This window comes from Littorina saxatilis, linkage group LG8, assembly GCF_037325665.1.
Source record: "Littorina saxatilis isolate snail1 linkage group LG8, US_GU_Lsax_2.0, whole genome shotgun sequence".
Taxonomy (NCBI): domain Eukaryota; kingdom Metazoa; phylum Mollusca; class Gastropoda; order Littorinimorpha; family Littorinidae; genus Littorina; species Littorina saxatilis.
The window spans coordinates 11,087,160-11,114,922 of NC_090252.1; the positions used below are offsets into that span (position 1 = coordinate 11,087,160).

The following is a 27,763-nucleotide window of genomic DNA, read 5'->3' on the forward strand; positions in this document are numbered from 1 at the left end:
AGGGTTGAGGGCAGCAAGTTGTTGTGCGGTTCGAAGACGCTGCGAGCGGCCGGCGCGACAGCCCCTTACGGTTGGTGGTCTCTGCAGGATTCCCAGCTCCTTGAGATGGAGGTATAGAGGCCGTGGCAGGCGCAGTCTAGCAGCATCGGTGGGACGGTAGTTGAGGGGGGAACATATCGCCATAGTGAGAGAGGGGAGTGGAAAAAGAGAGAGAGAGAGAGAGAGAGAGAGAGAGAGAGAGAGAGGTAGAGAGAGAGAGAAAGAGAGCTCACGCAATGTATGACACCTAAGAATGTACTCTGAGGGTACATCTCAGGAGACAATCCCTACCTATTGTATAAGCGGGCAGAACAGTGGGAAAAGGGCCAACTCACTCTGTGACTCATCGCACGCAGGCGCTGGTCAGTGTAGCTACAGCTGACTGAACAACAACAATAGTCTAGCAGGCTACCAACTATGACGCCTGGGCAGAACAAAGGCCACTGTACACACTAAGGTACACGCTAACGCATAAGGCAGACTACGTTTACAGAAAGAGAAACATTCTAACCTAACAAAATAATAACAACAGTCTAAGCAATCTAGCAGCAAAAAGACTAACACACTATAATTTACGACAGGCTACGGTCTAGGATGACACGGGAAGTCCGAAAGCGCCTCGACCACAACACCACAACAACACACTAACACTGAGATCAAATGCAGTAAAACAACCCACAAAACGTTGACAAGGACAACAGAATAAAACCACAAGCTCTCGTTGACAAACACCAACGAACGAAAGAACGAGAAAACAGCAAGTAGAGAGCAACGAAAACAAGGGAAACAAAAGCACTTAGCTGATTCACGACCGGGAAGGAAAGATGGCCGCTCTAACACGTGGACAGACGATCACACAAATTCACACCAATAGCACTCACAAATTCACTTATTCCGACAAGACAGGTTCACAATTAGCTTCAATACACTCTTATACACCACTCTGCAAACATTTAACACAAGAATCCTTGGAAATCAACACGAAAATTATCCAAATCATCTGCATGATCAGATGTGACTCATAACCGCGCAAGTTATGGAAGAAGATTGGAAGCTTCCAAGTCTTAGGATCAAACTTTAATTGTAGATTACATTTGCTGTGTGCTGCTCCTCGGAACTGCCCACTTACATGATCATGATCTCTTACTATTGGATTGTCTGTGTTTGGTGTTAGACTTTGTTCGCATATCCAACACTGTGTGGTAGAATTAAACTGTTCTTGGTCTTCAGGTTTCATAACAATGTCTGAAAGATTCAGTTGTTTGGAGCAGTCATTTCGCACTTGGTTCATTTGCTGTAAGAAGTTCTTTGCTGCATTAGGTCCTCTGTACAATTGCGGTTTAGAATGTTTACCATCTGAACTAACAACAATAAATGCATATGAACAGACTTGATGATTACTTAGAGTTACTGTTTTAGGTAGGTCTTTTGGTAAAGGTCCTTCATATGGCACAATGATAGATTCAAAGTCAGCATAAACAACATAAGGACTTTTCTGTAGTTTGCATACATTCTTAAAATACACTTTGCTGTCTGGCGGTGGTGTTGTTAACTTCACAACCGCATCATCAACGCTCTTACAATGCTTGTGTATAAGTGCTGCATGCATTGATGGAATACGCAATAGACATCGCCTACAAAAGTCTTGTTTACTATTGTGATTGCTTGTGCTCGCCATCAGTCTACTCATTGTACGAATCAAAGTGTAATGATATTTTACACCATCAGTCATTAGTAACATGTCAACATGGTTAGTATCACAATCACCAATCGTTGGTGAGTTCTTTGATATTCTGACTGGTTTCAGTTCATCTTCCTCATCCCACGTGTAAACATTTACGGTGATGGGTTTGTTTTGCTGTTCAAATTTGTCAATGCTTGTAATGCTGACAGGAAATTCAATACCAGTAAAGTTTAGTTTATTTCTGTATGCATGATAGTTAGACACTCTTTCTGCATTTTTCTTTACACCCAGCTAGCAAGCTTTCGTCGGCCGACTGACGATTTCAGTCGGGTGACGTCGTCATATGTCGTGTGTCGACGTCCGTTGTCGCGCCGATACCGTTTGACTGTGTGTAAAACTCGGCAAATGTACGTAATAAACCCCGACATCGGCCCGACGCAATGTTGCTGTCGATAAAATTATGCAGAGTTACGGGAGATAACAAATTGATGATCATTATTTTAACATTTGTTACGTCCCCTGTTCAAGCGTCGGTCCAGCAACGGCGTGACATTATGAGACTGACCATGCAAATGCGAAACTAAATTATTCATATTTGTTGACTTTTTCACATAGGAGTAGGATAATTAATTGTAAGTTTTATTTGCATATTTGCAATCAAATACAGCATGAGCTCAAATCATGAGTTTTACATTTTAAAAATACGCCATCATTTACTTGAAATATTCAAATAGCTTTCCTTACGGTAAACAAGATTGAGTGTGAAAATGGCTGCTGCTTTCCCGCGTGAGCGAATTTTATTTGTTTTCTTAGTTCAAGTTAATATCGAAAGAAGAGACATTCTTGGGAATGTTGGACAGCACATTGATGATATGTTATCCGAGACGAATGTCGCCTCGGGATCTCAATCTGAGTGCTGGTCCCAGTGCCACGTGGTGGCGGTGAGAATAGTTGTGTAGCCAGTGAGTCAGGCTCTTGGCAATGACAATCAGATTCAGACGTCAACTCGAGGACAACACGGATGGAGCGAGTAAGTGATTTCGGTTTTTTTTTGCTCTCAATGTTAGTTTTGCTGTTACAGTGAGGGGGGGGGGGGGGGGAGTACATACTGCTGTATCTTATTCTGTATATGTAGATGTAAGTGTGTTTTGTCCTGTTACAGTGGGGGAGGGGGGTGTTGTACATACTGCTGTAAATATAGATGTAGGTGTGTTTTGTCTTGTTACAGTGGGGGGGGGGGTGTACATACTGCTGTATCTGTAGCTGTAGGTGTGATTTGTGCTGTTACAGTGGGGGTGGGGTGTGTGTGTGTACATACTGCTGTAGATGTAGGTGTGTATTGTCCTGTTACAGGGGGGGGGGGGGGGGTAACATACTTCTGTAGCTGTAGGGGGAGGGGGGTACATACTGCTGTAGCTGTTAGTGATTTTTGCACTGTTTCACTGGGGGGGGGGGGGGGGGGTGGAGTACATACTGCTGAATCTGTAGCTGTAAGTGTGGTTTGCACTGTTACACTTGGGGGGGGGGGGGTGTACATACTGATGTATCTGTAGCTGTAGGTGTGACGTGTATTGCATTGTAACACTTGGGGGGGGGGGGGATGTACATACTGATCTATCTGTAGCTGGTGGTGTGTTTTGCACTGTTACACACTTGGGGGGGGGGGGGGGTGTACATACTAACTGCTGAATCTGTAGCTGTATGTGTGTTCTGCACAGTGACACTGGGGGGGGAGAGGGGGTTGTACATACTGCTGAATCTGTAGCTGTAGGTGTGTTTTGTACTGTTACACTGGGGGGGGGGGGGGGGTGTGCATACTGATGTATATGCTTGGCGCTGGTGGACAATATTCACTTTTTTGGCCAAAAACACTCTTTTTGGGCCAAAAACGTACATTATTGGCCAAAAAGTGTGTTTTTGGCCAAAAACATGTTTAGGCCAAAACTTTTAAGTGCAAAGTTTTGGCCAAAAAAAATTTGGCCAAATCTAAAACATTTGGCCAAATCTTCACTTTTTTGGCCAAATGTTTTAGATTTGGCCAAATATTTTTTTTGGCCAAAACTTTTGCATTGAGAGTTTTGGCCAAAAAAATAGTTTTGGTCAAAACTTCATTTTTTGGCCAAATCTTTGAGTACCCCTTGGCGCTGATGGACAATATTCATTTTTTGGCCAAAAACGCCAGTTTTGGCCAAAAAACAAAGTTTTGGTCAAAAAAGTATAGTTTTGGCCCAAACCGCCAGTTTTGGCCAAAACCGCCAGTTTTGGCCAAAAAAGTGTAGATTTGGCCAAAATAGAGAAAATTGTCCACCAGCGCCAAGCTGCTTGGCGCTGGTGGACAATATTCACTTTTTTGGCCCAAAACACTTTTTTGGCCAAACTGGCGGTTTTGGCCAAAAAAGCAAAGTTTTGGCCAAAAAAGTATAGTTTTGGCCAAAAACGCCAGTTTTGGCCAAAACCGCCAGTTTTGGCCAAAACCACCAGTTTTGGCCAAAAAAGTGTGTTTTTGGCCAAAATAGTGAATATTGTCCACCAGCGCCAAGACAATATTCACTTTTTTTGGCCAAAAACACACTTTTTTGGCCAAAAACATACATTTTTGGCCAAAAAAGCAAAGGTTTGGCCAAAAAAGTATAGTTTTGGCCAAAACCGCCAGTTTTGGCCAAAACCGCCAGTTTTGGCCAAAAAAGTGCGTTTTTGGCCAAAAAAGTGAATATTGTTCACCAGCGCCAAGCTGTATTGGCCAAAAAAGCAAAGTTTTGGCCAAAAAAGCAAAGTTTTGGCCAAAAAGAGATTTGGCCAAAAAAGTGAATATTGTCCACCAGCGCCAGCAAATACAAAAAAATATTTGGCCAAATCTAAAACATTTGGCCAAACAAAAAAGATTTGGCCAAAAAAGTGAAGATTTGGCCAAATCTTTTTTGTTTGGCCAAATCTTTTTTTGGCCAAATCTTTTTGTGGCAGAAGTTTGGCCAAATCTCCCGTTTTAGCTAACATAAACAGTTTTGGGCAAAACTTTTACATAGACAGTTTTGGCCAAAAAAAAGTTATAGCCAAATCTATTTTATTTGGCCAAATGTGTGGGTTTTTTGGCCAAATCTTTGTCGTTTTTGGCCAAAACTGGCGGTTTTGGCCAAAAAAGTGAATATTGTCCACCAGCGCCAAGCATAGATGTAACTGTCGCTGTAGCTGTAGGTGTGTTATGTACTGATACAGTAGGGGGGGGGGGGGGGTTGAACATACTGCTGTTTTTGTAGCTGTAGGTGTGTTTTGCACACAGGGGGGGGGGGGGGGGGGGGATTGGGGTTGTATATACTGCTGTATCTGTAGCTCTAGGTGTGTTTTGCACTCTACACGAGGGAAGGGGGTGGAGTGTTGTATGTTTTGTACTGTTACAGTGGTGGTAGCGGGGGGAGGGGGGTGTACATAATTCTGAATCTGTAGCTGTAAATGAGTTTTGTACTGTTACAGTGGGGGGGGGGGGGGGGGGGTGGGGGTTGTACATATTAATGCTGTAGCTGTAGGTGTGTTTTGCACTGTTACACTGGGGGGGGGGGGGGGGGTGTACACACTGCTGTATCTGTAGCAGTAGGTGCGATTTGTGCTGTTACAGTTGGGGGGGGGGGGGGGTACATACTGCTGTAGCTGTAGGTGTTTTTTGCACTGTTACACTTGGGTTGGGGGAGGGGGGGGGGTTGTACATACTGCTGAATCTGTAGCTGTAAGTGTGTTTTGCACTGTTACATTGGGGGGGGGGGGGGGGGTATACATACTGCTGTATCTGTAGCTGTAGGTGTGTTTTGTACTGTTACTAAGGGGGAGGGGGGTGTACATACGGCTGTAGCTGTAAGTAATTTTTGCACAATTACACTTGGGGGGGTTGTACATACTGGTGAATCTGTTGCTGTAGGTGTGTTTTATACTGTAATACTGAGGGGGGGGGGGGGGGGGGTTGTACATACGGCTGTATCTGTAGCTGTAGGTGTGTTTTGTACTGTTACAGTGAGGGCGGGGGGGGGGTCTACATACTGCTGTATCTGTAGCTGGTGTTGTGTTTTGCACTGTTACACTGGGGGGGGGGGGGAGGGGGTTGTACATACTGCTGTATCTGTATCTGTAGGTTTGTTTTCCACTGTAACACTGGGGGGAGGGGGGTTGTACTGCTGTAGCTGTAGCTTTAAGTGAATTTTGCACTGTTACACTTGGGGGGCGGGGGGGGGGGGGGGGGGGAAGGGGGACATACTGCTGTAGCTGCACCCAGCCAGCAAGACATTAGCGGCCGATAATCGGCCGAACACCCTTCAAAAAGTCGGGCCGGTGATGTCAAAAGATACGACGCGGGTGTTGGCCCGACTAACTTTTGCAAAGAGGCAAAGAGGCGGCCGACAGGCGGCCGAACACCTGTACTATGGCGGCACGCATCCGTTCCGATGTTAATCGGCCCGATGGCTTGTTGGACCTGCGGGCCGACATCGTCCCGATGTCTTCCCGCTGAAATCGATATCTTCCCGATGTCGGCATAAGGTGTCGGGCCGCAGGTCCAACAAGTCATCGGGCCGATTAACATCGGACCGGATGCGTGCCGCCATAGTACAGGTGTTCGGCCGCCTGTCGGCCGCCTCGGTTGCCTCTTTGCAAAAGTTAGTCGGGCCAACACCCGCGTCGTATGTTTTGACGTCACCGGCCCGACTTTTTGAAGGGTGTTCGGCCGATTATCGGCCGCTAATGTCTTGCTGGCTGGGCACTGTACAGTCTTGCCAGAACACACCACATAAACCATTTGTCATCATCATTCTTTATGTTCAGCACAGCACGTTTTTTGACAAGAGCAGGAGGTAAAGGTATGTAACTTCTACCTCTGATGGGGGCAAATTTACTTAGCTTCAATTCTATTTTTAGAATTTCACCTTCTGACCATCCGGATCCTTTCATCTTTGCATCCTCTGCAGCTTGCTCAAACCGTTTCATCATTTCATCTGCCCAGTTTCCATTCAATTCTGCCATAGAATTAAGTGCTAGTTGTCTGGTTGAAACATGAACTTCTAGCATCTCATCACTGACTGTTTTGTATTTTATTAAACTGACTATCTGCACTTTTACTGGAGGTTCAATCAACAAATTGTTTGGAATTTGTTCAATGGCGTCTTGCACACTGGACTGCACATTTTGAGGATCCGTTACTTGTAATTCAACGGTGTCAAATACTGTCGATAAAGATTCTAATACAGAGTCTTCCATCGCTTTGAGTTTGATTTTATAACTCAAAATAAAAATATAAATTAAAAAAATGAAGTTGCTTAGAATTCTTTCTCAGAGCTTCCATTTTTGTTAACACTATAAAATCTTAAATAAAAAATCATTTAACATTTGTACCACGTGGAACTAATTGTAATTCCTCTTTTACAAAGGCTCTTTGCGGTGCTGGTTCTCTCAAGTAATATATGGGTGGATTTGTCTCTACTACTCTCTTGATTTCATGAATGTCAATACTCCAGATTGGATCCGTTGCACGCTTCCTGCTGTCACCCTCAGCTTCACCGGGTGCATATAAATATCTGACTTTCTGATTGAAAGGTAGTAATGCCACTGGTGTTGTTGACTTTGGAGCAACAGGTATTGTTTTCTGTTTGATTGCATCAACTGGTCTTAACCCTGTAGCTTTAAATACCTCCAGATTCATTGCTCTAAGTACTGATGGTAATCTTTTGACCCATTCAGTGTTACGCAATTTACTTTCTGTGTCCAAAAATTCCTGATGGTACTGATATGAAAACAGTTTTTCTGCCAACTGTTTGTTAAAGCTCTCAACAATAGCCTGTGACCTGTGGTTTCCTGGAATACCTCTCTTCACTCACTGGGCGAAAAGTGGCATTTTGTATCTTACAAAACTACTCAAAATCCCAACAAAACTTCAAGTTTCAATGGGTTTATCACATTTTGGTGTTCACGACAACGCCAGATTTTGATTGGATTTTGTTGAAGTTATCGCTGCGAAATTGCCTGGAATTTCAGCGCGTTTTGCGACGGTCAAAACATCATGTTAAACCATGTTACAGCATGTCTGTAACATGCAAAAATGTCAAGTTTTGATGGCAGTAAAGCTTTGGTTTAACGCCAAGTAACATCATGTTATCGTAGACTTAACTTGCAAAACTGCTTGTTTTGGTGGTGTTACAGCTTGCTTGTAATGTGATTAACATCATGTTATTGCTGGTTTAACATGCAAAACCCCATGTTATGTTGGTGTTAAAGATTGCTCAAATGCCTATTAACTCCATGTTATGTTGGTGTTAAAGCTTGCTCAAATGCCTATTAACACCATGTTAGTTGGTGTTAGGCTTGATTATTAATGTAAAAAAAACACCATGTTATGACGTTCACATAATTGTTTTCACCTGGATGGAATTTTGTGGAAAAGAAAGCATGTTGTTTGGGAATTGTGTGCGGGTTTCATGCTTGGATATTGCACTTTGCTGACTTGTCACAGGTCAATTGACATTTAACAATATTAGTTTTCAAATGCATCATCCTTCACACATTATGTAAACATCTTTAACATTAACACTTTGGTTGTAAAATTATTGCACTTTATTCAAACAGGACAAAAACAAAAATGCTGATTCACAATGTACAATAGCAAAGGACTATTTTGAGTGGAGACAGTGTTCATCCACACTATAATTGGATAAGCTAAAATAAATTATTCAAATCGGTGAAGGCCACATGAAATGAAAACACACCATCAGTAAATTACTTCCCTTGTGATTAAGAGCGTCATACCCATAAAAGCCATGTAAGTTTTAGCCCATGTGAGTGTGTGTTGGGAGGGGGGGGGAGGGGGGGCAGATGCCCTGTGAAAACATTGGCCATAGATATATATGTGAATTACTTCCCTTGGGTATGAACATTTATGAATGATTAAATGGGTGAAAGAAGGCCATACAAAATAAAAATCAGCAAATAACTAAATCACTTCTCTTGTGAGTAAGAACAGTCACACCAATGTTCCAACTTTTTGCTAAAAATTCGCCTACAATGTGACCTTCAAAGTTGAAAAGGGGTAACTGAACTTCATGTTTGGATGTCATGGAGTCCAACATGTCAGTAAATTTTGAAAGCCCTAGATTCATAAACATCTGAAAACTGCTCAACGTCTTTGCATCACGGCACATTAATAAAAGTAAGAGTTAGTAAGACTGGCCTAACTGCTATGGTGAGGCAGTAATCACTCGTTGATGAATTCTTTTCTTTCTTTATTTGTTGTTTAACGTCGTTTTCAACCATTCAAGGTTATATTGCGACAGGAAAAGGGGGAGATGGGATAGAGGAAAGGGGGAAGATGGGATAGTGCCACTTGTCAATTGTTTCTTGTTCACAAAAGCACTAATCAACAAGAAGAGCAAACGCTCGATCGAGTCACTTTCGCAGTTCTGAATATTATATGAGGCATCAGATGGACAGGAAGAAATTGCTATTCACAACACAATGAGTCACGTTCACATAAAATTTGAGCCCGGTCACTTTTATAGTTTCCGAGAAAAGCCCAACGTTAAGTTGCGTGTTGCCGAACAGAAAAGGCTAGTTATCTCCCTTGTTTTTCTGATAACGTTCGTAAAAGGCTACAGATGTAAATACTTTGATGTAAAGAATAATCCTACAAAGTTTCAATCACATCCGATGAACTTTGTCAAAGATATAAAATGTCTAATTTTTCCTTTGACGCTGACCTGTGACCTTGAAAAAGGTCAAAGGTCAACGAAACCATCGTTAAAGTGTAGAGGTCATTGGAGGTCACGACTAAACAAAATATGAGCCCGATCGCTTTGATAGTTTTCGAGAAAAGTCCAACGTTAAGGTGGTGTCTACGGACGGCCGGCCGGACGGCCGGCCGGCCGGACAGACTAACACTGACCGATTACATAGAGTCACATTTTCTCAAGTGACTCAAAAAACTGCTCCAGGGGCTTGCAACGTAGTACAATATATGACCTTACTGGGAGAATGCAAGTTTCCAGTACAAAGGACTTAACATTTCTTACATACTGCTTGACTAAAATCTTTACAAACATTGACTATATTCTATACAAGAAACACTGCTTAATATGTAGGTAAATGCACAACAGGTTGTGAACAGAAAATCCAAAAACGTAAGGTCTTAAAAGCGGGGAAGTTTGAAAAGGGGGGGAGGGGGGGACCTAAAATGTGGCGATCATAACAACCGGCATGGGTGGCCGAGTGGTAACGCACTTGCGCTCGGAATCGAGAGGTTGCGTGTTCGACCCTGGGTCAGGCCGCTATTTATTTCTCCCCCCTTTCCTAACCTAGGTGGTGGGTTCAAGTGCTAGTCTTTCGGATGAGACGAAAAACCGAGGTCCCTTCGTGTACACTACATTGGGGGTGCACGTTAAAGATCCCACGATTGACAAAACGGTCTTTCCTGGCAAAATTGTATTCTTTCTTTATTTGGTGTTTAACGTCGTTTTCAACCACGAAGGTTATATCGCGACGGGCAAAATTGTATAGGCATAGCTAAAAATGTCCACCAAATACCCGTGTGACTTGGAATAATAGGCCGTGAAAAGTAGGATATGCGCCGAAATAGCTGCGATCTGCTGGCCGATGTGAATGCGTGATGTATTGTGTAAAAAAATTCCATCTCACACGACATAAATAAATCCCTGCGCCTTGAATATGTGCGCGATATAAATTGCATAAAAAAAAAATCAAAACAAAATCCCTGCGCTTAGAACTGTACCCACGGAATACGCGTGATATAACTATAAGCCTCATATTGATTGATTGATTGATAATTTATCTAACAAAGTTCAGGTATGGATATATATCATATATCTGTACACACAGTCACTATGTACATTGCATCTGTTCTCATTCGGCACATATCCGCATCCTGCCTAGACGGTTAGCTTCAGTCGCTTCCTGTAACGTTGATCTAACGCCAGCATTCTAGCCTGTTGATACACAGTTTCTAGAATTCTGAGTGACCTGCTGCAGCACAGCTGGTCTCGGCTTAAAAAATCTTGGTCAACAAAGATGGGGTACAAAGTGTTATAAAATAAAGCGTCCTTCCAAAGTCGATGACAGGTCCCCAGAGTATTCACAAAATTATATGGTACTGGAAGCCTTGCATGGCAACGAAAAAGATGTCCACGCCTACATGAAGAAGTATCCTTCACGGCTTCAGCGGAAACAGTCGGCTGGGGATGAGGACTAATGGTGAACCTATGTAAAAAATATAGACAAGAACAAAAATATGTCAATGGGAAAACAAAGAAAGAAGTAGAGAAGGACCTCCCCACCTTAACACAGTGAAAATGAAAAACACATGTGAATGTACTTATTTTTTAACCCCCCCCCCCCCCCCCTCCAATTAAGACCAATTATCCAAGATATTTTTCAGTCCTCAAAGGAGAATTTCACTGTTCTCATGGAACCCTCAAGAAAACTGAGCTGTGCTAATATATTATATAACTGCAAACATCCCTCAAATTCAATATTGCAAGCCACTATACATTCCTCATAAAGGCACATTCCTTCATGCTCACGTGTGAAAACTAACATAAGTTTACAAGTGTGTATCTATTTATAATAATAATAATAATAATAACGGGCATTTATAAAGCGCCTTATCAGAAGTTCAAAGCGCGTGACAACAATACATGTATAAAAAATTCATACAATCACTGTCAGATTCAAACAACACATCATGCACATCTCACATCCCCAGACTCTATGCTAAGGCCAACAAAACAAAATAGTCTGTTTACGGTATCCCAACCGACCCCACCTGTATCTGTTCCTTGCTGTTCTCCAAGAGACACCATGGTGCAGCAAGCTGAAGGGTGTCCTGTCGTATTTCCTCGAAGTTGTAGTAGGCAACCAGGTCAGGAGCAGGAGGTGGGGGGCGACTGACCTGCAGCAGAATTCAAATCAATTAGTCAAGTCACTATGACATATCTTTATTGTTATCGCCACACCAACCCTAAATTTTTCCTTCCATACTGTACAGGGTCCCCACTGCTTTTTAGAAACAAAATTCCATGACTTTTTCATGAGCCTCAATAACATTTTCCATGACTAGATCCACAGGTCGCCATTTCCGAACACGCAAACTTTTTACGTCTTGTCACTGCCAGTTTTGACACTGGCTTGCTTTGCACTGAATTTGAGTCAGTTTCTACGCAGTGTCTCTTCGACAAGCAAGTCAAGCATTTGCTAGGCAGTCAGATTATCGGTAATGTTTGCTGGTCCTGTCATTTCACTAAACTGGACCAGCCACTGTTTGTATCCATCTGCACTTTCGTAAATTCTGTTTCGTAACCGTCACTGTGACTTGACGAACTGTCATTTTTTTCACCGCGATACACAGTTCATTGCGAAGATCTTCCTCGGTAATTCGTTCCAATTCCGCATACTTTTTGTTGTCAAGAAACAACTGAAAGAAAGTTTCAAACTCATCATCCTCCATCTTGCTTGTCGAAGCGCTAAAGTACTTTATCGATGCAAAAACAAAAAACTTCGACGAAACCGACTCAAATGCAGCGCAGACGACACGACGAGATAACGGAAGGAAGTGAGCCTCGCTTTGGCTCAAGTGCCGTTAAAAATACCGTTATTCTCGTATGCAAATATGAACGAGAAGTTGGTCATACGAACAAGCCTTGTGCTGGAGACGCAAATCGCGGGGGGGGGGGGGGGGGGGTGGTGGAATGGCTGGGCAACGAAAATCGCCGCTGGCGTGCTAAAAGTTAATTTTTCTTTCTTTTTTATTTTTTTTAAATTCGATGACTTTCCATGACTTGAATTGAAATTCCATGACTTTCCAGGCCTGGAAAATTAAAAATCAAATTCCATGACTTTCCAGGTTTTCCATGACCTGTACGAACCCTGCTGTATTTGTTATCCTGAGAGAGAAAAATCCATGTTGCAGACTCAACTGGAAAAATTCCCTTCTCCATCATCTAGTGGACAGAGCTCACATGATTACAAACAAATCTTTTTTTAAAGTCACATACTTTGTGCGACAGTGTTAGTTTACTGCAACTGTAATTTATAAATAGCAAATTAATAAATATCACTTATCACTATCAGATAATCAGCTAAATGCCTGGCAGATGACCCTCATTCAAAGTGAGTCGTGGCTAAACCATGAAACTAGAAAAACAGGTTATACAGTGGAACACCCCTTTTAAGACCTACAATAATCTGAGAAAATTCAGTCTTAAAAAGGAGGGAGTCTTAAAAGGGGGGTAATTTTACAGAGGTTGTGAACAGAAAGTCTGAGAAAACAAGGTCTTTAAAAGGAGGGAGTCTTAAATTGGGGGGTTCCACTGTACCACAATATAAATCTCACACTGACAGCGGACAAAAACTGAGAAAACACCCAGTATACATCGGTACTCACAAAAGAGTTACAAGTAGCATCTCCAGGAGCCGAAATCCCAAGCCCTTGATATCTGCACGTTTAGCATCTTGTACCTGGAATAGTATGAAGATAACATGTCATTGTCACCGTCAGTAAATCACTTTATCAAAATTATCAATATCATATGATTACTTACTAAAATAACTTTATGAAGTGATCTAGCACTGTCAATGGCAATAGTATCATGACAGTTTGACAGTGAGATTACGATTAATCATCCTCATTAACAAATAACATAGATCAGTTCTAATGTAGTACCTGTTTGTAGTGAACTCACCAGCAGGAGTATTGCATGTATTAATTGCGCATTACTGAATCCATGCACCCACATAGTCTCTTACTAATTTGCAAAACCATTAAGGGGAGACAGGGTAGGCGGGCACTTTTTTTTTTTATTTTGGAAACAGTTTGCTGTTTGTTTGATTTTTGCAAGCAGAATAACTTAATTAAGGGAAACCATTTTAAATTTTGAGTGTAAAGCAATTTTGGGGGGTTTTATTCACCAAAATGTGAGAAAAACGTTATAAAATGTGCTTTTTTTAAAATGTTGCAGTTTGTGAACCAGTGCATGTTTTGATCCAATTTTTCTTCTTTGCAGCAATATGTGTGTGTTTAATAATTCTGTGCATCGAAAAGCATTTCTAAGCAATATATTATTTTAATTTAGCATTTTCAGTTACCGGTTCAGTTCTGATAAGAAAAATACATGAGATCCTAACTGTCAGACTCATAAAAACCCAACCAATGCACTGAACTCTTATTCCATGCACAGAACTGATGCTGTACAACTCATAAACAACATATACAAAAACTGAACAAATCCATCAAGCCTTTCAAAAGTTGCAACATTTTAATTGTAGCGTTTTGTCTGAAAATTACATTCAGAGAAAACAGCATTTTAAAGATTTGAACCAGTACATAAAAAAACAAGTAGCACAGTGCACCCTGAATTCATATGTTTTTATCAGAATGACCACTTTACTATGTAGGGAAAAGGATTTGACAATCAAATTATCAGGATTTTTTTTATATACATCATATGAAAACAACCATCTTTGTTTGTACCGATATGAAAACATGAATCAGAACCAAACTGTCAGACTCATAAAAACCCAACCAATGCACTTAACTCTTATTCCATACACAAAACTGGAAAATTTCCTAAATAAATTTTCATTTAATTAATATACTTACCCGAATCACATTAGCATTGAGTCACCTGAGATGCTTATCACTGAAAAACGCTTACCCGGCTAAAGAATTTAAAGGGAAGCAACCCCATCACCAAAACGAAAGTGAAAGTAGCTTTGGTAATGGGCCAGTACACCGGGAGTTACCTCCCATACGGGTGTATGCCACGTCACTTCCTCTAGGAACACGTGCCTATTATCATACGGCTTTAAAAAATCTTAAAACCATAAGCGGGGCAGGTGGGAGGGAATACAGTATGTGATTCGGGTAAGTATATTAATTAAATGAAAATTTATTTAGGAAATTTTCCATTAAATATCATATTCTTACTCCGAATCACATTAGCAGATAACATCAACAAGGCGGTGGGCTAGAAATGAATCAAAACTCACCATCAAGTTCTGGACAGGAACTGGCCTGCTGCTATGAGCGCTGGAAGGCCTCTGGAGCCATCCTGTCGAAGAGCTGTGACGTCCCGAAGATAAAAGTTTATAAAAACATCTTCGGAACGCCAATACGCAGTTGTCAGCACCTCCTCTAGACGTCTGGAGCGCAGAACTGCCAGAGAGGATGCCCACGCCCTCGTTTCATGGGCTCGGGCCGAGTCAAGTGGCAAGGAGGGCATAACCCCCCCCCTCTTTGTGCGACTCCACTCATAAGCCTGCTTGATGAGCGAGGACACCCACCGGGCCAACGTTACCTTCGACAAATCTTTCTCGCGCCTAGTAAGGAGAGAGATAAACAACAACTTCTGAGAACTAGACCGAATCGGCTGAGTCCGGGCTAAGTACAGACGAAGTGCCCTCACAGGGCAATTGACCGAATCGGGGTCATCCGGGGCCAACGCGCTGGTCAGAGCCTTAACTCTAACCAGCGGAGAGGCCTGCCCCGGAGACTGATTCTTGGCCAGGAAATCAGGCCGGAAACGCAAAGATGCGGAACCGTCCGGCTCAAAGGAGATATCTCCAGGCTGACCCGACAGGGCGTGGACCTCGCTACCCCGTCGGGCCGTAGCCAACAAAAGGAGAAACAGCGCTTTGCGAGTGACATTGAACAGACTGGCCTCGCTTAAAGGCTCAAAATCCGCAGAACGAAGGAATTCCAGGATTAAAAACAAGTCCCACTTGGGAGCGGGCAAACGAGCTTTAGCTTCCTTAAGAGCAGCCCCTTTAATGACTGCAGCTATAACACCCCCGACTCAAACAGAACGACCAATCTGCTTAAGAGTCGCCGAGATAGCGGAGCGCCGGACCCTCAACGAGGAGACTGAGGCGCCCTGCGAAGACATGAAAGAGAGGTGGTTAGCGACCTGAATAGAGCGCGGAGCCACCGAACTCACCCCTCTAGCTGAACACCAGGCAGTCCATGCCTTCCAGTGGGAAGCATAAACTGAAGAGGTGGACGCTCTATGCGAGCGAGCCACCAAGTCCAGAGTCAAAGACGACGCCCCAGAGCGCTTCAGCGAGTCCCGAACAACTTCCACACGTGAAGCTTCAGAAGACTGGGCTCCTCGTGTGGAATGCCTGTTCGGGGCTGCACTAGTTCCCCTCGCACGAGTGCGAGAGGAATGGGGGGCCCTTGGGCGAGCCGAAGAAGATCTGGAAACCAGACCTGCGACGGCCACAGAGGAGCGACCAGAAGAAGAAGGGCCGGCTCCTCCATCTCCGCTTTCCGGATTACTCGGCCGAGTAACGGAAAGGGAGGAAAGGCGTACGCCTCCAGACCCGTCCAGGGAAAGTCCAGAGCGTTCACTCGCCATGCCTGAGGGTCCGGGAATGGCGAGACGAACACCGGAAGCCTCTTTGAGTACCTTGTGGCAAAAAGGTCCACCAGAGGCTTTTGGACCTGGGCCCAAAGGCGAAGCAGTGCCCCGTGAGTGATCGTCCACTCCGACTGAAGCACTGTACCGGAACGACTGAGCGCATCCGCCAAAGTGTTCAGCCTCCCTGGAAGGTACCTGGCCGAGATCGTGATATGATGCTGAAAGCACCACACCAGGATCTCGCAAGCCCTCTCCGAGAGAGACGGGGACCGCGAGCCTCCCTGCTTGTTGATGTACGCCGCCACTGTCATGTTGTCTGTAAACAGACGAACATGTTTGGCGTACAGGGAGGGCAGAAACTTGGCCAGAGCTAGAGCAACTGCCTCTAGCTCCAGCAAGTTGATGTGCCACAAGGACTGCTCCGTCGTCCACAGACCGGAAGTAGTCTGAAGATCTGTATGTGCCCCCCAACCCTCCCTGGACGCATCTGTAAAGAGGTCCAGGTCGGGGAGGGGCACGACGATCGGAACACCTCTGCAGACCCACTCCGTGTCCAACCACGGAAGGGTCGCAGACTGGAACCATCCCTGCAAAGGGATGAGGGCGTCCCAGTCCACCAGAGGAGAGTCCACAAACGGCTTCAGCGCGAACTGAAGCGGACGTTTGTGGACCCGGCCCAGTGAAACCAGAAGAGCCATAGACTCCATCTGCCCCAAGATGGAGGCGAGCGAGCGGATGGAAGCCATCAGGAGAGGTAAAGTGGAGCGAATCTGGGCTTGGAGCTTGTCCACCCTTCTCTGAGAAGGCTGGACAGTCCAAGCAACCGTGTCGAAAGACATCCCCAGATAAGTGAATGTCTGTGACGGGGTCAGCTCCGACTTTACCCGGTTGATCGAGAACCCCAACGAGTTGGATTCTCGAAGAACCGTCAGGGTATCCTGCGAACAGCCGCTCTGGGACTGGTTCATGATGAGCCAGTCGTCCAGATAAGCCCGCAGACGGATACCCTGGGACCTCACCAGTGCACAGACCTGTCTCACCACCATGGTGAAAATCCATGGTGCGAGAGACAGCCCGAAAGGGAGTGCGCGAAACTGGTAGATCTGATCTCCCCACCGGAAACGAAGCCATTTCCGGTCGGCCGGATGCATAAGAATGTGAAAGTATGCGTCCGTGAGATCGATCGAGGTCACCCAGTCTCCTGGGCGGAGAGAGTCTCGGACAGAGGCTGGCGTCTCCATCTTGAATTTTATCTCCCTCAAGAAAGTATTGAGGAGAGATAAATCCAACACGGGACGCCATCCTCCTGATGCTTTGGGAACAGCGAACAGACGCCCGTAAAATCCCAGGGAGCTGTGGACCCGAACTCTCTCCACCGCGCCCTTCTGCTCCAGGGAGGCAATTTCCGACTGCAAGACGGAACGTGCTTCCTGCGAGAAGGGGGGCTTGAACCGCGGAGGCACTCAGGTAAGAGGCGCCTTTTCCTCCCGCCAGAGTAGACGGAAGCCCGATCTCACCACTCCCACAATCCATTGGCTGTCTACTACCGACATCCAACGAGAAAGTGCCCGGGAGGGGCCTCCCGCCATCACCAAGGTGGAGGGCGGGAGGGAGGTGAGATCGGGAGCGCTTCATTGGGGGTGTGGCTTACTTCCAGAGCCGCCACGCCCCCTCCCCGATGCCGTCCTCTTCTTCCCACCACGAGCGGCCGGCGGAGCCTGCCGCTTCTGAGCTGGCTTGGGGTTAGACGATGTCTGAGCCTGCTTCTGTTTAGAAGGCTGAGACTGTTTCACCCCCTTCAGAGTGTAGTCAAGGAACTGACTGTCCTTGTTTGACTGAATCTCCTTCTGTCTGGCATCCAGTGCCAGCGGACAGAAGAGAGACTCCTCTGAGACCGGGGAGACTCTCAAGGTCTCCCTAGTAGCCAGTTCCGTGAATTGGGACTGCGAGAGGAAGAGATCCCTCCTGCAGAGTACCGCTTGGGTGTACTGCAGGGAGGAAAGACGCAATTGTTCCTCATTGACCTTGGCCAATGCGGCCAAAAGCGCAGAGACATCGTCCGCATTCTGTTCTTCACTGAGAGTGAAAGGAACTAGCGAATCGGTCAATGCCCGAGACAGAGCCCGAACGAGAGTCTCCGCAATGGAGGACAGTTCGATCTGCCGACGTCCAACCTCCTCAGCAGAGAGGAGGGAAGCCTCGGAAACCGGCAAAACCGAATCACGCTTGATCGGTTTAGTCAGAAGAGGCAGCAATTCCCGGGAAACCGGAAGGGTAGCCCTAGGGAGTGCAAAAGACGCCAGCCAATTCTGGCTCTGATTGGGCATGCCAAGCTTCCTATTGGCCGTAGGCACGAAGGAAGAGGCTTGGGCAGCTGAAGCCACCCACTGCTGAGCTGATTCCGGAACTGGACCAAAAGGAAGCAGTAACGGAACAGGCACTGGCCGAATACCACTCCCCGCATGTGCTGGACGAACCAGTGAATGCGAAAGTTGGTAAGCCACTGACGGAGACTCGGCGAACCGGAAGGAAGAAACATCCTCCTGTGCCGGCCGGAAGTCCGCCATGGCAGAAGGAACGAATGATGCGGAAGAGTCCGCAGCCACCACCCCTTCAGGAAAATAACGAGACGTTACTTCCGCCGCGACGTCAAGAACAGACTTGAGCTTCGACGGAAACACGCCCCGCGACTCCTCGCTGACCACTGATGGAGCATCAGAATAGTCACACGTGGAACCATGACCGAAGTCACCAGTTCCGGAAGCAGAAGCATGCCCTGGCAAACCGGAAACCGGAAAAGCCTGAGCACTAACGTCATACTGCCGCCCAAAACCCTGTGAAGGTAAAGGGTAAGCAGGACGACCATCCGCAAAAACCGGAGCTGGATGAGCTGACGTCACTCCCCCGACTGAGTGGAGTGATGCCTGCTCAAGCCTAGGCGCTTGAAAGCCGGAAGGCGCACGCTGTAATCCACTATCTGGTATCCGGAAGGAACCACCAGAAGAGGAAGAAGCGTTTCCGGCCGAAACCGGAAGTGTAGTCAACGGAACCGCAAAATGCGGAAGTGAAGACTGCACTGGTTGACTTCGCGATCCGGAAGGACCGGAAGTCAGTGAATACTCCATCCTGCCGCGACCGCCGTAGCGTGCCGGAGCGGACGGATCATCACTTCCGGCAAGTGCCGGAAATGCGGCAGTCGAAACCGACTGCCGCCGCTGTTCGAACAAGTCCGGGGCCTCGTAGGTTATCGCCGGAAATGAAAGATCAGCAAGGTATCGGTCGTGACCCGATGCGAAAGAGCTGTCCCCCGAAGGAGAACGTCCAGGCGCCTCACGAGGGCTATCGGACCAGCTCTGCTTACCAACCGACGCTGAAGAGGGAGGACGCTGCTCCAAGCCGGAAGTGGAGGACAAAGACACGGAAGCCAATGCCCGGACGTCACTGCCAGATGCCGGAAACGCCGAACTGCTGGCGACGGAACGCTGAAATTCTGCCTGCACCAAGCTGCGGATTTCTGGAACCAGTGACTTTAACAGAGAGGAAACCAACGCACCTTGTCCAGGTGCTAACAAAGAAGACGAAGTCTCCGATGTAGAGACAGGTGCAGAAGTAACAGTAGCGCTAGGCGCCGCAAAAGAAGCAGAAGTAGTAACAGCGCTAGGCGCCGAAATTGGTACAGCCAACAAAGTGTTACGCTCTTGGTCTGTAACAAGTAACGTTGCTTTGGAAGAGGAAGACTTAGCCTTAATTTTCCCCTTGGGGTCCGACTTGCCACGGCGCTTGTCTGAATCAGACATGTTGACAACAACACGTGGCAACGCGAAAAAATTTACTGAAACATAAGTCTAAACGACTGGAAAATTCAGTAAACACACGCACTAATGCGTTAACAAAATACTATAGCTAAACTTGCCCCACAAGCAGAGGCACGGAGAGCTACAAACAAAGTCACACGAGCTAGAAAACTAACTCACACAACAAAATGGCGACACGCAAGACACTGACACAAACGTCAACAACACGTGGCAAAGCAAAAAGATTTACTGAAACGTAAGTCAAAACGACTGAAAACACAGTAAACACACACGCTTACGCGTCAACAAAATACTAAAGCTACACTTGCCCAAACAGAAAGAGGGCACGCAGAGCTACTAGCAAAGTCACACGAGTTAGCTAACTAACTCACACAACAAAATGGCGAAACACGCAAGTCACTGACACACAAGTCCGTAAAAAACGGACAACGTACAGTAACGAAACAGCGCAAACAACCAACAACAAACGGGAACGAGCTCACCAAACTGTAGGCAAGGCGAGCAGACAAGCTGGGTAACGTGGCCGGCGGGTGTCACTCAAACACACAAGGTCAGCCACAGAGCGTCAAAAAGTGAACCGTCCTCTCCGAGGTGAAAAAGACGTATGATAATAGGCACGTGTTCCTAGAGGAAGTGACGTGGCATACACCCGTATGGGAGGTAACTCCCGGTGTACTGGCCCATTACCAAAGCTACTTTCACTTTCGTTTTGGTGATGGGGTTGCTTCCCTTTAAATTCTTTAGCCGGGTAAGCGTTTTTCAGTGATAAGCATCTCAGGTGACTCAATGCTAATGTGATTCGGAGTAAGAATATGATATTTAATGACGCTTTACAAATCATAAACAACATAAACAAAAATGAAACAAATCCATCAAGCCATTCAAAAGTTGCAACATTTTAATTACAGATGTTTGTCTGAAAATTACATTCAGAGAAAACAGCATTTGAAAGATTCCAACCAGTACCTCAAACTAGTAGCACAGTGCAGCCTTGAATTGATATGTTTTTATAAGAATAACCACTTTACTATGATGGGGAAATGATTTGATGATCAAATTATCCGGACTTTTTTTAAAAAATCATTTGAAAACTCATCTATGTTAGTGCAGATATGAATCAAAACGAAACTGTCGGACTCATAAAAACACAAGGAATCCACTGTATTCTTATTCCATGCACAGAAATGGTGCTTCACAAATCATAAACAACATATACAAAATTGGAACAAATCCATCTAGCCATTCAAAAGTTACAACATTTTAATTACCACATTTTGTCTCAAATTACATGTAGAGAAAACAGCATGTAAAAGAGTCTCACTAGTACCCCGGTAAACTAGTACCACAGTAGAGCTTGAATTAATGGGGTGTTTTTTTTTTTAACCAGAATAACACTTTAACTATGAAGGAGAAATGATTTGATAATCAAATTATCAGATTTTTTTTGTTTAAAAAAAATTCATATGAAAACATTAAAAAAGTCAATTATCTGTGTTTGTGCTGATATGAAAATATTGATCAGAACCAAACTGTCAGACTCATAAAAACCCAACGGATGCACTGATTTCTTATTCCATTGCATAGAAATGATGCTTCACAAATCATCAACAGCATTACATAATTATATATACACAAATGGAACAAAGCTATCAAGCCATTCAAAAGTTGCAACATTTTAATTACAGTATTTCTGTGCTCAATCCTAACACTGCAGCAAATTTCTGTAAAGCTGAATGTCCCTTTCCATGTACCAACATGGTCATACGCGGATTATTTTAAATGCAACTTTACCACCCGAAGCGTTGCAAACACCGGGAGAAGAGTAAACAACTGCAGACTTGAATGGACACTCATATGCACTCCAGATGCAGGGCCTGTGCAAATCCTTGGGCTGATGCATCACCTTCTTTCATAATCAGACTGCTATCAGACAAGCATTCAGTACAGGATATAGACCTTTCAGCAATAGATTGAGCTGATCAATGTTGACAAAAGCCCAACACATGTCAGCGGAGTGACGTTGCACAGTACCAGTATCCATATCTGCTTGTGATGGGTCAGAAGATGGCAAAGTATCTGTATCTTCTTATGGTTGGTCAGAAGATGGCAAAGCTGATGTTTCTGCTGTGGAAGAGGGTAGTTCCGGTTTAGCAAACTTTTCCATCAGGTCAATCTTTCTCCTCGCTGCCACCACAGGAGGACTGGCTCTCCCCTTGCTCCAACCTAATAAATACACAAACACTGATTTAATATTTGATACAACTGTCCATGGTTTTTGTTTGTAATAAGCTGCAAAATTTAAGACTCAATATAAACGTCAACAAGTGCTTGTACTTTATTTTGCAAATGACCATGTTACATGGGGTGTACCTCAACTTTTTGGCTAGGCCGGTAAATCAGAAATCCCAATCAGCCCCCAACCACTGAACCAGGCGGGTTTTCTTACAACCACCTCAGCGGCTCGTACCCACATATGTCGGTTGACGAACACACACACACACACACACAAAAGACATTCATTAATTGGCCCCTATCACAAAATTTACATGTCAAGTTTACTATGGGATTTGAGTAACCACACAATCACATACACACAGGAACTAATACTGAAACTAGCTGAATTATTTTCTTTCTTTCTTTCTTTCTTTTCATATTTTTCTTTTAAAATTAATTTATTTCATCACACTTGCTATGTATTTGCTTGTTTCTTGTCTGTTGTCTGTTTTGTGTGTGTGTGTGTGTGTTCTGTGTGTGTGTATACATTTTCAGATTTCCTAAACCTAGCACTGTTTGCAGGTGATCTTTATGCTTTTGATTCATGAGTTGCATCCCCAGTCCTTTAGTTTAACTCTTTTTTTTTCTTTGGTGAAGTAAATTGGATCTATTTTTTTATTCCTTAGTTAATGGAAAAGATTTGACAACAATATTGCTGTCAATGATAGGTTGGTCAGCCATGCTGGTGTAAACCAATCCTTTAGAATTAGAGAACGCTCTCTAGTAGGGTACTTATTTTCCTACGGTCAATGACCAGAAACAGAAACTGTGTCAGTCGTACATCGCTCAGATGCTGCTTCTCAGTTTGACCCCAGACAAAGAATAATGATGACATGTTACACCATAGTAAGCTCTCAAGGACTGGCCAGCGAAGAACAATAAAATAGGGGTTGTGAAGACGATATCACAGAGATGATCGAGGGAGGGAGGGAGGGGGGGGGGGGGGGTGCGACGGCAGCATGGTCAGTAAATTGGATCAAGAAACACGCAAAATACTTCAGACACAAACTGTTTATCATTTACCTGCAAACCCTAACACATTCTTACAACAACAACAACATAACAATGTGCAATAAATCACGTTGTCAAACAAACAAGATCGAAAAGAGAAAGAAGCAAAACCCACCTCGTCGAGTCAAGAATCTTAGAATGTCGTCTGCTTCAATACGATAATGTTGGTTCATTTCGGAGTGTTGTTACTTCCTTCTACTGTTCGCTGCTGCTGGTTCATCTTTCTCTGATATTTCTTGCCACTATGCCGAACATTTCCAATGTTAGGGTTGTTCTCCGCAGCTCAAAACTTTGAAAAATGCTGCTGAATCGGTGAAAACGTCATGGATTTGTTGACACCGGGGGACTGATAAGTTGTCTACTGCGCTTGCGCCAAATGCCTTTGACCTACATATATTTGCATATATTAATTCCGGGGTTTCGGTTGGAACGGATTCTCTCTCTTTGTGCCTATGTCAACGGAAATTCCCCAACGGTGATGACGTCATCTTGAAGAACGGAAATTTCCACACAGTTTGAACAGCGAAGGGTCAAGTCATGTGCGCACATTTACCAGCACGGAGTATCCAAAGTTGACCATTTTTTCGATTTTTTTGATAAAACACAGACAAAAACAACAAAACATCGGTTTGAAAATGGTTTTATTTACATGAATACATGTCTAAAATGACAAAAGCAGATTATTGAATGCATTCCAGGATGTTCAAAGGTGTGAAAAATGCAACAACCCCAAAAAGGTGTATGAGACCAAAAATAACTCATTTTGCCTGCCCGGTCTCGCCTTAATACTAATAGTTGTAGTACAAACCCAAGTTTGTGTGCGTGTTTGTATGTGTGGGTGGGTGGGGGGGGGGGGGGGGGGGGGGGACGGGGACGGTTACTGATGGTTCACCCACAAAAATGTACACTTACTAAGTAACACTTAAGTAACTATTTTCAAAGCTTCTTGCTTACCTTGGAATAGTGTCAAGCAGCTTATGTTGTGTCTAGATCAGCCATCAGATCTTCACACTCAGCGGGGTCAGCCTGCACATGCTGCAAACTGGACATGCCTGCAATTCTTGAGTAACCAATCTGTTGTTGCGGAGACAACGGAACCATGCTCAAGTCAGGTCCAACTGAAATAAAAGCATATTGTTAGCTGATAAATGATTTGGTCAAGCAAAACCATGCGGTATTTTTTTAATAAAATATTTAAATTTAGGCAAGCGATTCACAGAGCGCAGCGCGCTGTGCAGCGCGGCAATTCACAGAGCGCGGCACGTTGTGCAGCGCAGCGATTCCCAGAGCGCGGCTATTGCTCTCACCAGCGCAGATTGTTGATGCGCTTTATTTTTGTACATGTATGCATGATTATCAGCAACATTTTACAGTCTTTCTTTGAAAGCAACTTCAGGGCTGCAAGACTACAAAATTGCACTTTATGCAGACTGAATATATATATGCGTTCAAATCAACTGGAAAAAAACCCACGCTGAAAAAATGATCTGCGCATGCGCGAATTCCAAAATGGCTGCTGAAGTGTTAAACTGGTGTGACACCGATTAACAGTTCCGCGGCACTGTACTCGGATAATTGTTTAAAAACGTCATCCCAGTTTAAAAACTCAGCTCCTTTCCATATATATAGTAGAAGCCATTGCAATGACATGTAGTGATATGAGTATGAGTATGACTGCCAAGTATTCAAGGTCGGTGTCACAAACTGAAAACTCTGCCTGAACAATCCTTCTCATTGCGGTCAATGCGCATGCGCTAACATGGGGAGATTAATCAGGTCGTGAACAACCTAACCCTTAGCCTTACCCTAACCCATGGTTCGATCGGTCAAAGGGTCGCATTTTTGTAAGTCCAAGATTGGCGCATGCGCATTGACCGCAATGAGAAGGATTGTTCAGCAGAGGTAGGCACGTTTTTACATCGACGCGGCGATATACTGGTGAATTCAGTTGAAAGAGTGAGAGAGAGAGAATGGCTCAGCTCTGTTTTTCGTTTTATTGACAGTTTTATTTCTCAAATAGATCAGATAGATGTAGCTGTTGTAAACTTTGCGATTGTGAAGGAAATGTATCGGCAGAATACATCGCGCGTCGTGAATCGCAGCGTTCCTCGTAGTGCAGCGCGTTGTAAATCGCAACGCTGCACAACGCGACGCGCGCTGTGAATCCACTTCGTTAAATTTATGTATACCTCGCTGATGCAAAAATAATGTACTTATTAACTATTAGCATTTAGCTGGTCATTCAAACCATAGCTTGTTTAAAGCTAGTAGTAGCAGTAGTATTTAGTACTAGTAGTAATGATTTAGTAAAATACTACTATAGTAGAACTCGAACTCCTATTGCTAGTAAATTACTAATTAGTGCACACAAGAACAACAATGGCAGTTGGCAATGGCACTGGCAGAATACGATCAAATATCATTATTAGTCTCACCATGGGTTGACGTCCCATCAAAATGAATCACTGAATGAATTAGGGACTGAATCAAACTTCAGAGACATCATTGCAATTTTTCACAAAGACTTATTTTCAGCAAACAGCCATGTTTACCTGTACAAATGTATCAGTGCTATCACTATGACTATGAGTATGAGAGTGTGGTAACTGGTAAGCTTAGTATTTGGTTCGAGCACAGGCGAAAGGTATCGTCCACTGGACCACCAGACTACTTTCATACTCAATACCAAACACTGTACATAAGGAAGTTGTGGTCCAGTGATTGAGTGAATACCTTCCGCCTGTGGTTCGAGACAGAGACAAAGTTGAAACTTAATTCGAGAAGCCAAACGGCTGACGAATACTTACGTATTTTGAGCAAACCCCACACACGTCGACCTCAAGTTGATGTCTGCTGGAGTACGTAGTCATAAAAACGTCCATAAAGCTTGGTTTTGAAACGTTTCTTTGCACGAGTTAGATTTATCCGCCATTTGTGATAACAGTTTACTGTACATGGCGCATGCGCGGTCTGCGCGACGTTACCAAACTATCGCCGGCACAGGCCACTGGCACTGATCTAAAAAGAGAGACTGACAAGTACAGGCACCTTATGGTGACTGATAACCCGACAGGCACAACCATGCTGTTGTTGTACGTTGTTGTGTTTTGTAGTTGTTATATTTAGTCAAGTTTTGACTAAATATTTTAACATCGAGGGGGAATCGAAACGAGGGTCGTGGTGTATGTGCGTGTGCGCGTGTGTGTGTCTGTGTGTGTGTGTAGAGCGATTCAGACTAAACTACTGTACCGATCTTTATTAAATTTGACATGAGAGTTCCTGGGTATGAAATCCCCGAACGGTTTTTTTCATTTTTTGGATAAATGTCTTTGATGACGTCATATCCGGCTTTTCGTGAAAGTTGAGGCGGCACTGTCACGCCCTCATTTTTCAACCAAATTGGTTGAAATTTTGGTCAAGTAATCTTCGACGAAGCCCGGACTTCGGTATTGCATTTCAGCGTGGTGGCTTAAAAATTAATTAATGACTTTGGTCATTAAAAATCTGAAAATTGTAAAAAAAAAAAAAAATTATAAAACGATCCAAATTTACGTTTATCTTATTCTCCATCATTTGCTGATTCCAAAAACATATAAATATGTTATATTCGGATTAAAAACAAGCTCTGAAAATTAAATATATAAAAATTATTATCAAAATTAAATTCGGTCCAAATCAATTTAAAAACACTTTCATCTTATTCCTTGTCGGTTCCTGATTCCAAAAACATATAGATATGATATGTTTGGATTAAAAACACGCTCAGAAAGTTAAAACAAAGAGAGGTACAGAAAAGCGTGCTATCTTTCTTAGCGCAACTGCTACCCCGCTCTTCTTGTCAATTTCACTGCCTTTGCCATGAGCGGTGGACTGACGATGCTACGAGTATACGGTCTTGCTGAAAAATGGCATTGCGTTCAGTTTCATTCTGTGAGTTCGACAGCTACTTGACTAAATATTGTATTTTCGCCTTACGCGATCTTGTTTCAAGTTCAGATGATGAGGCCGTGTGCGCTGCCAAAAGCAACTAATTAAAAGTGTGTGTGTGTGTGTAAAGCCGAGCGGTGGTAGCTTCACGTAGCTCCTAATATGGACCGGCTCCTAATATGGACCACCTCCTGTTCTGAAAAACTAACGGCGCTTGAGCGCTCAAAAAAGTTTTGTTCGCTGTATTGCAGAAACACAAATCTCAAAACCGTTAGGCTTTTTCTCTTTTTTTCACTCAGTTTGGCAGCGTTCACTCTAAACGGCTTTGCCGCCGAAAACGGACTCGTTTCTGTCCACAGCCAAAGCTTTTATCACACAAAAATTGCTATATATGACAGCTAAGACCGCATTTGTTACATTTTAGCAGGGTTGACCCCGAGTTTTTACCGTGCAAACAAAAAATATTAGCAAGATCTCAAAGTATGTGCGAGTCCCCTAATATGGACCACCTTCAACAAATCGAGAAAAAAAAGCTAAAAGCTATTTTCAATAATTCATTAAGAAGCTTGCTGGAAATAACCTATAACTAGTCCTCGAGATTTAAAAAAAAAAGTCTTCTT

At 44.1% G+C, this 27,763-nt stretch overlaps 1 long non-coding RNA gene across 1 annotated transcript; it reads right to left on the reverse strand.

The window, feature by feature from the left end:
• Positions 1-8,732: 8,732 nt before the first annotated feature.
• Positions 8,733-26,189, reverse strand: LOC138972778 (uncharacterized). The gene is made up of 5 exons (XR_011457749.1): positions 26,024-26,189; positions 24,171-24,334; positions 13,143-13,216; positions 11,526-11,651; positions 8,733-10,960 (listed from the first exon to the last, which is right to left on the reverse strand). It is a non-coding gene; the product is annotated as an uncharacterized lncRNA (long non-coding RNA).
• Between the last annotated feature and the right edge of the window lie 1,574 nt (positions 26,190-27,763).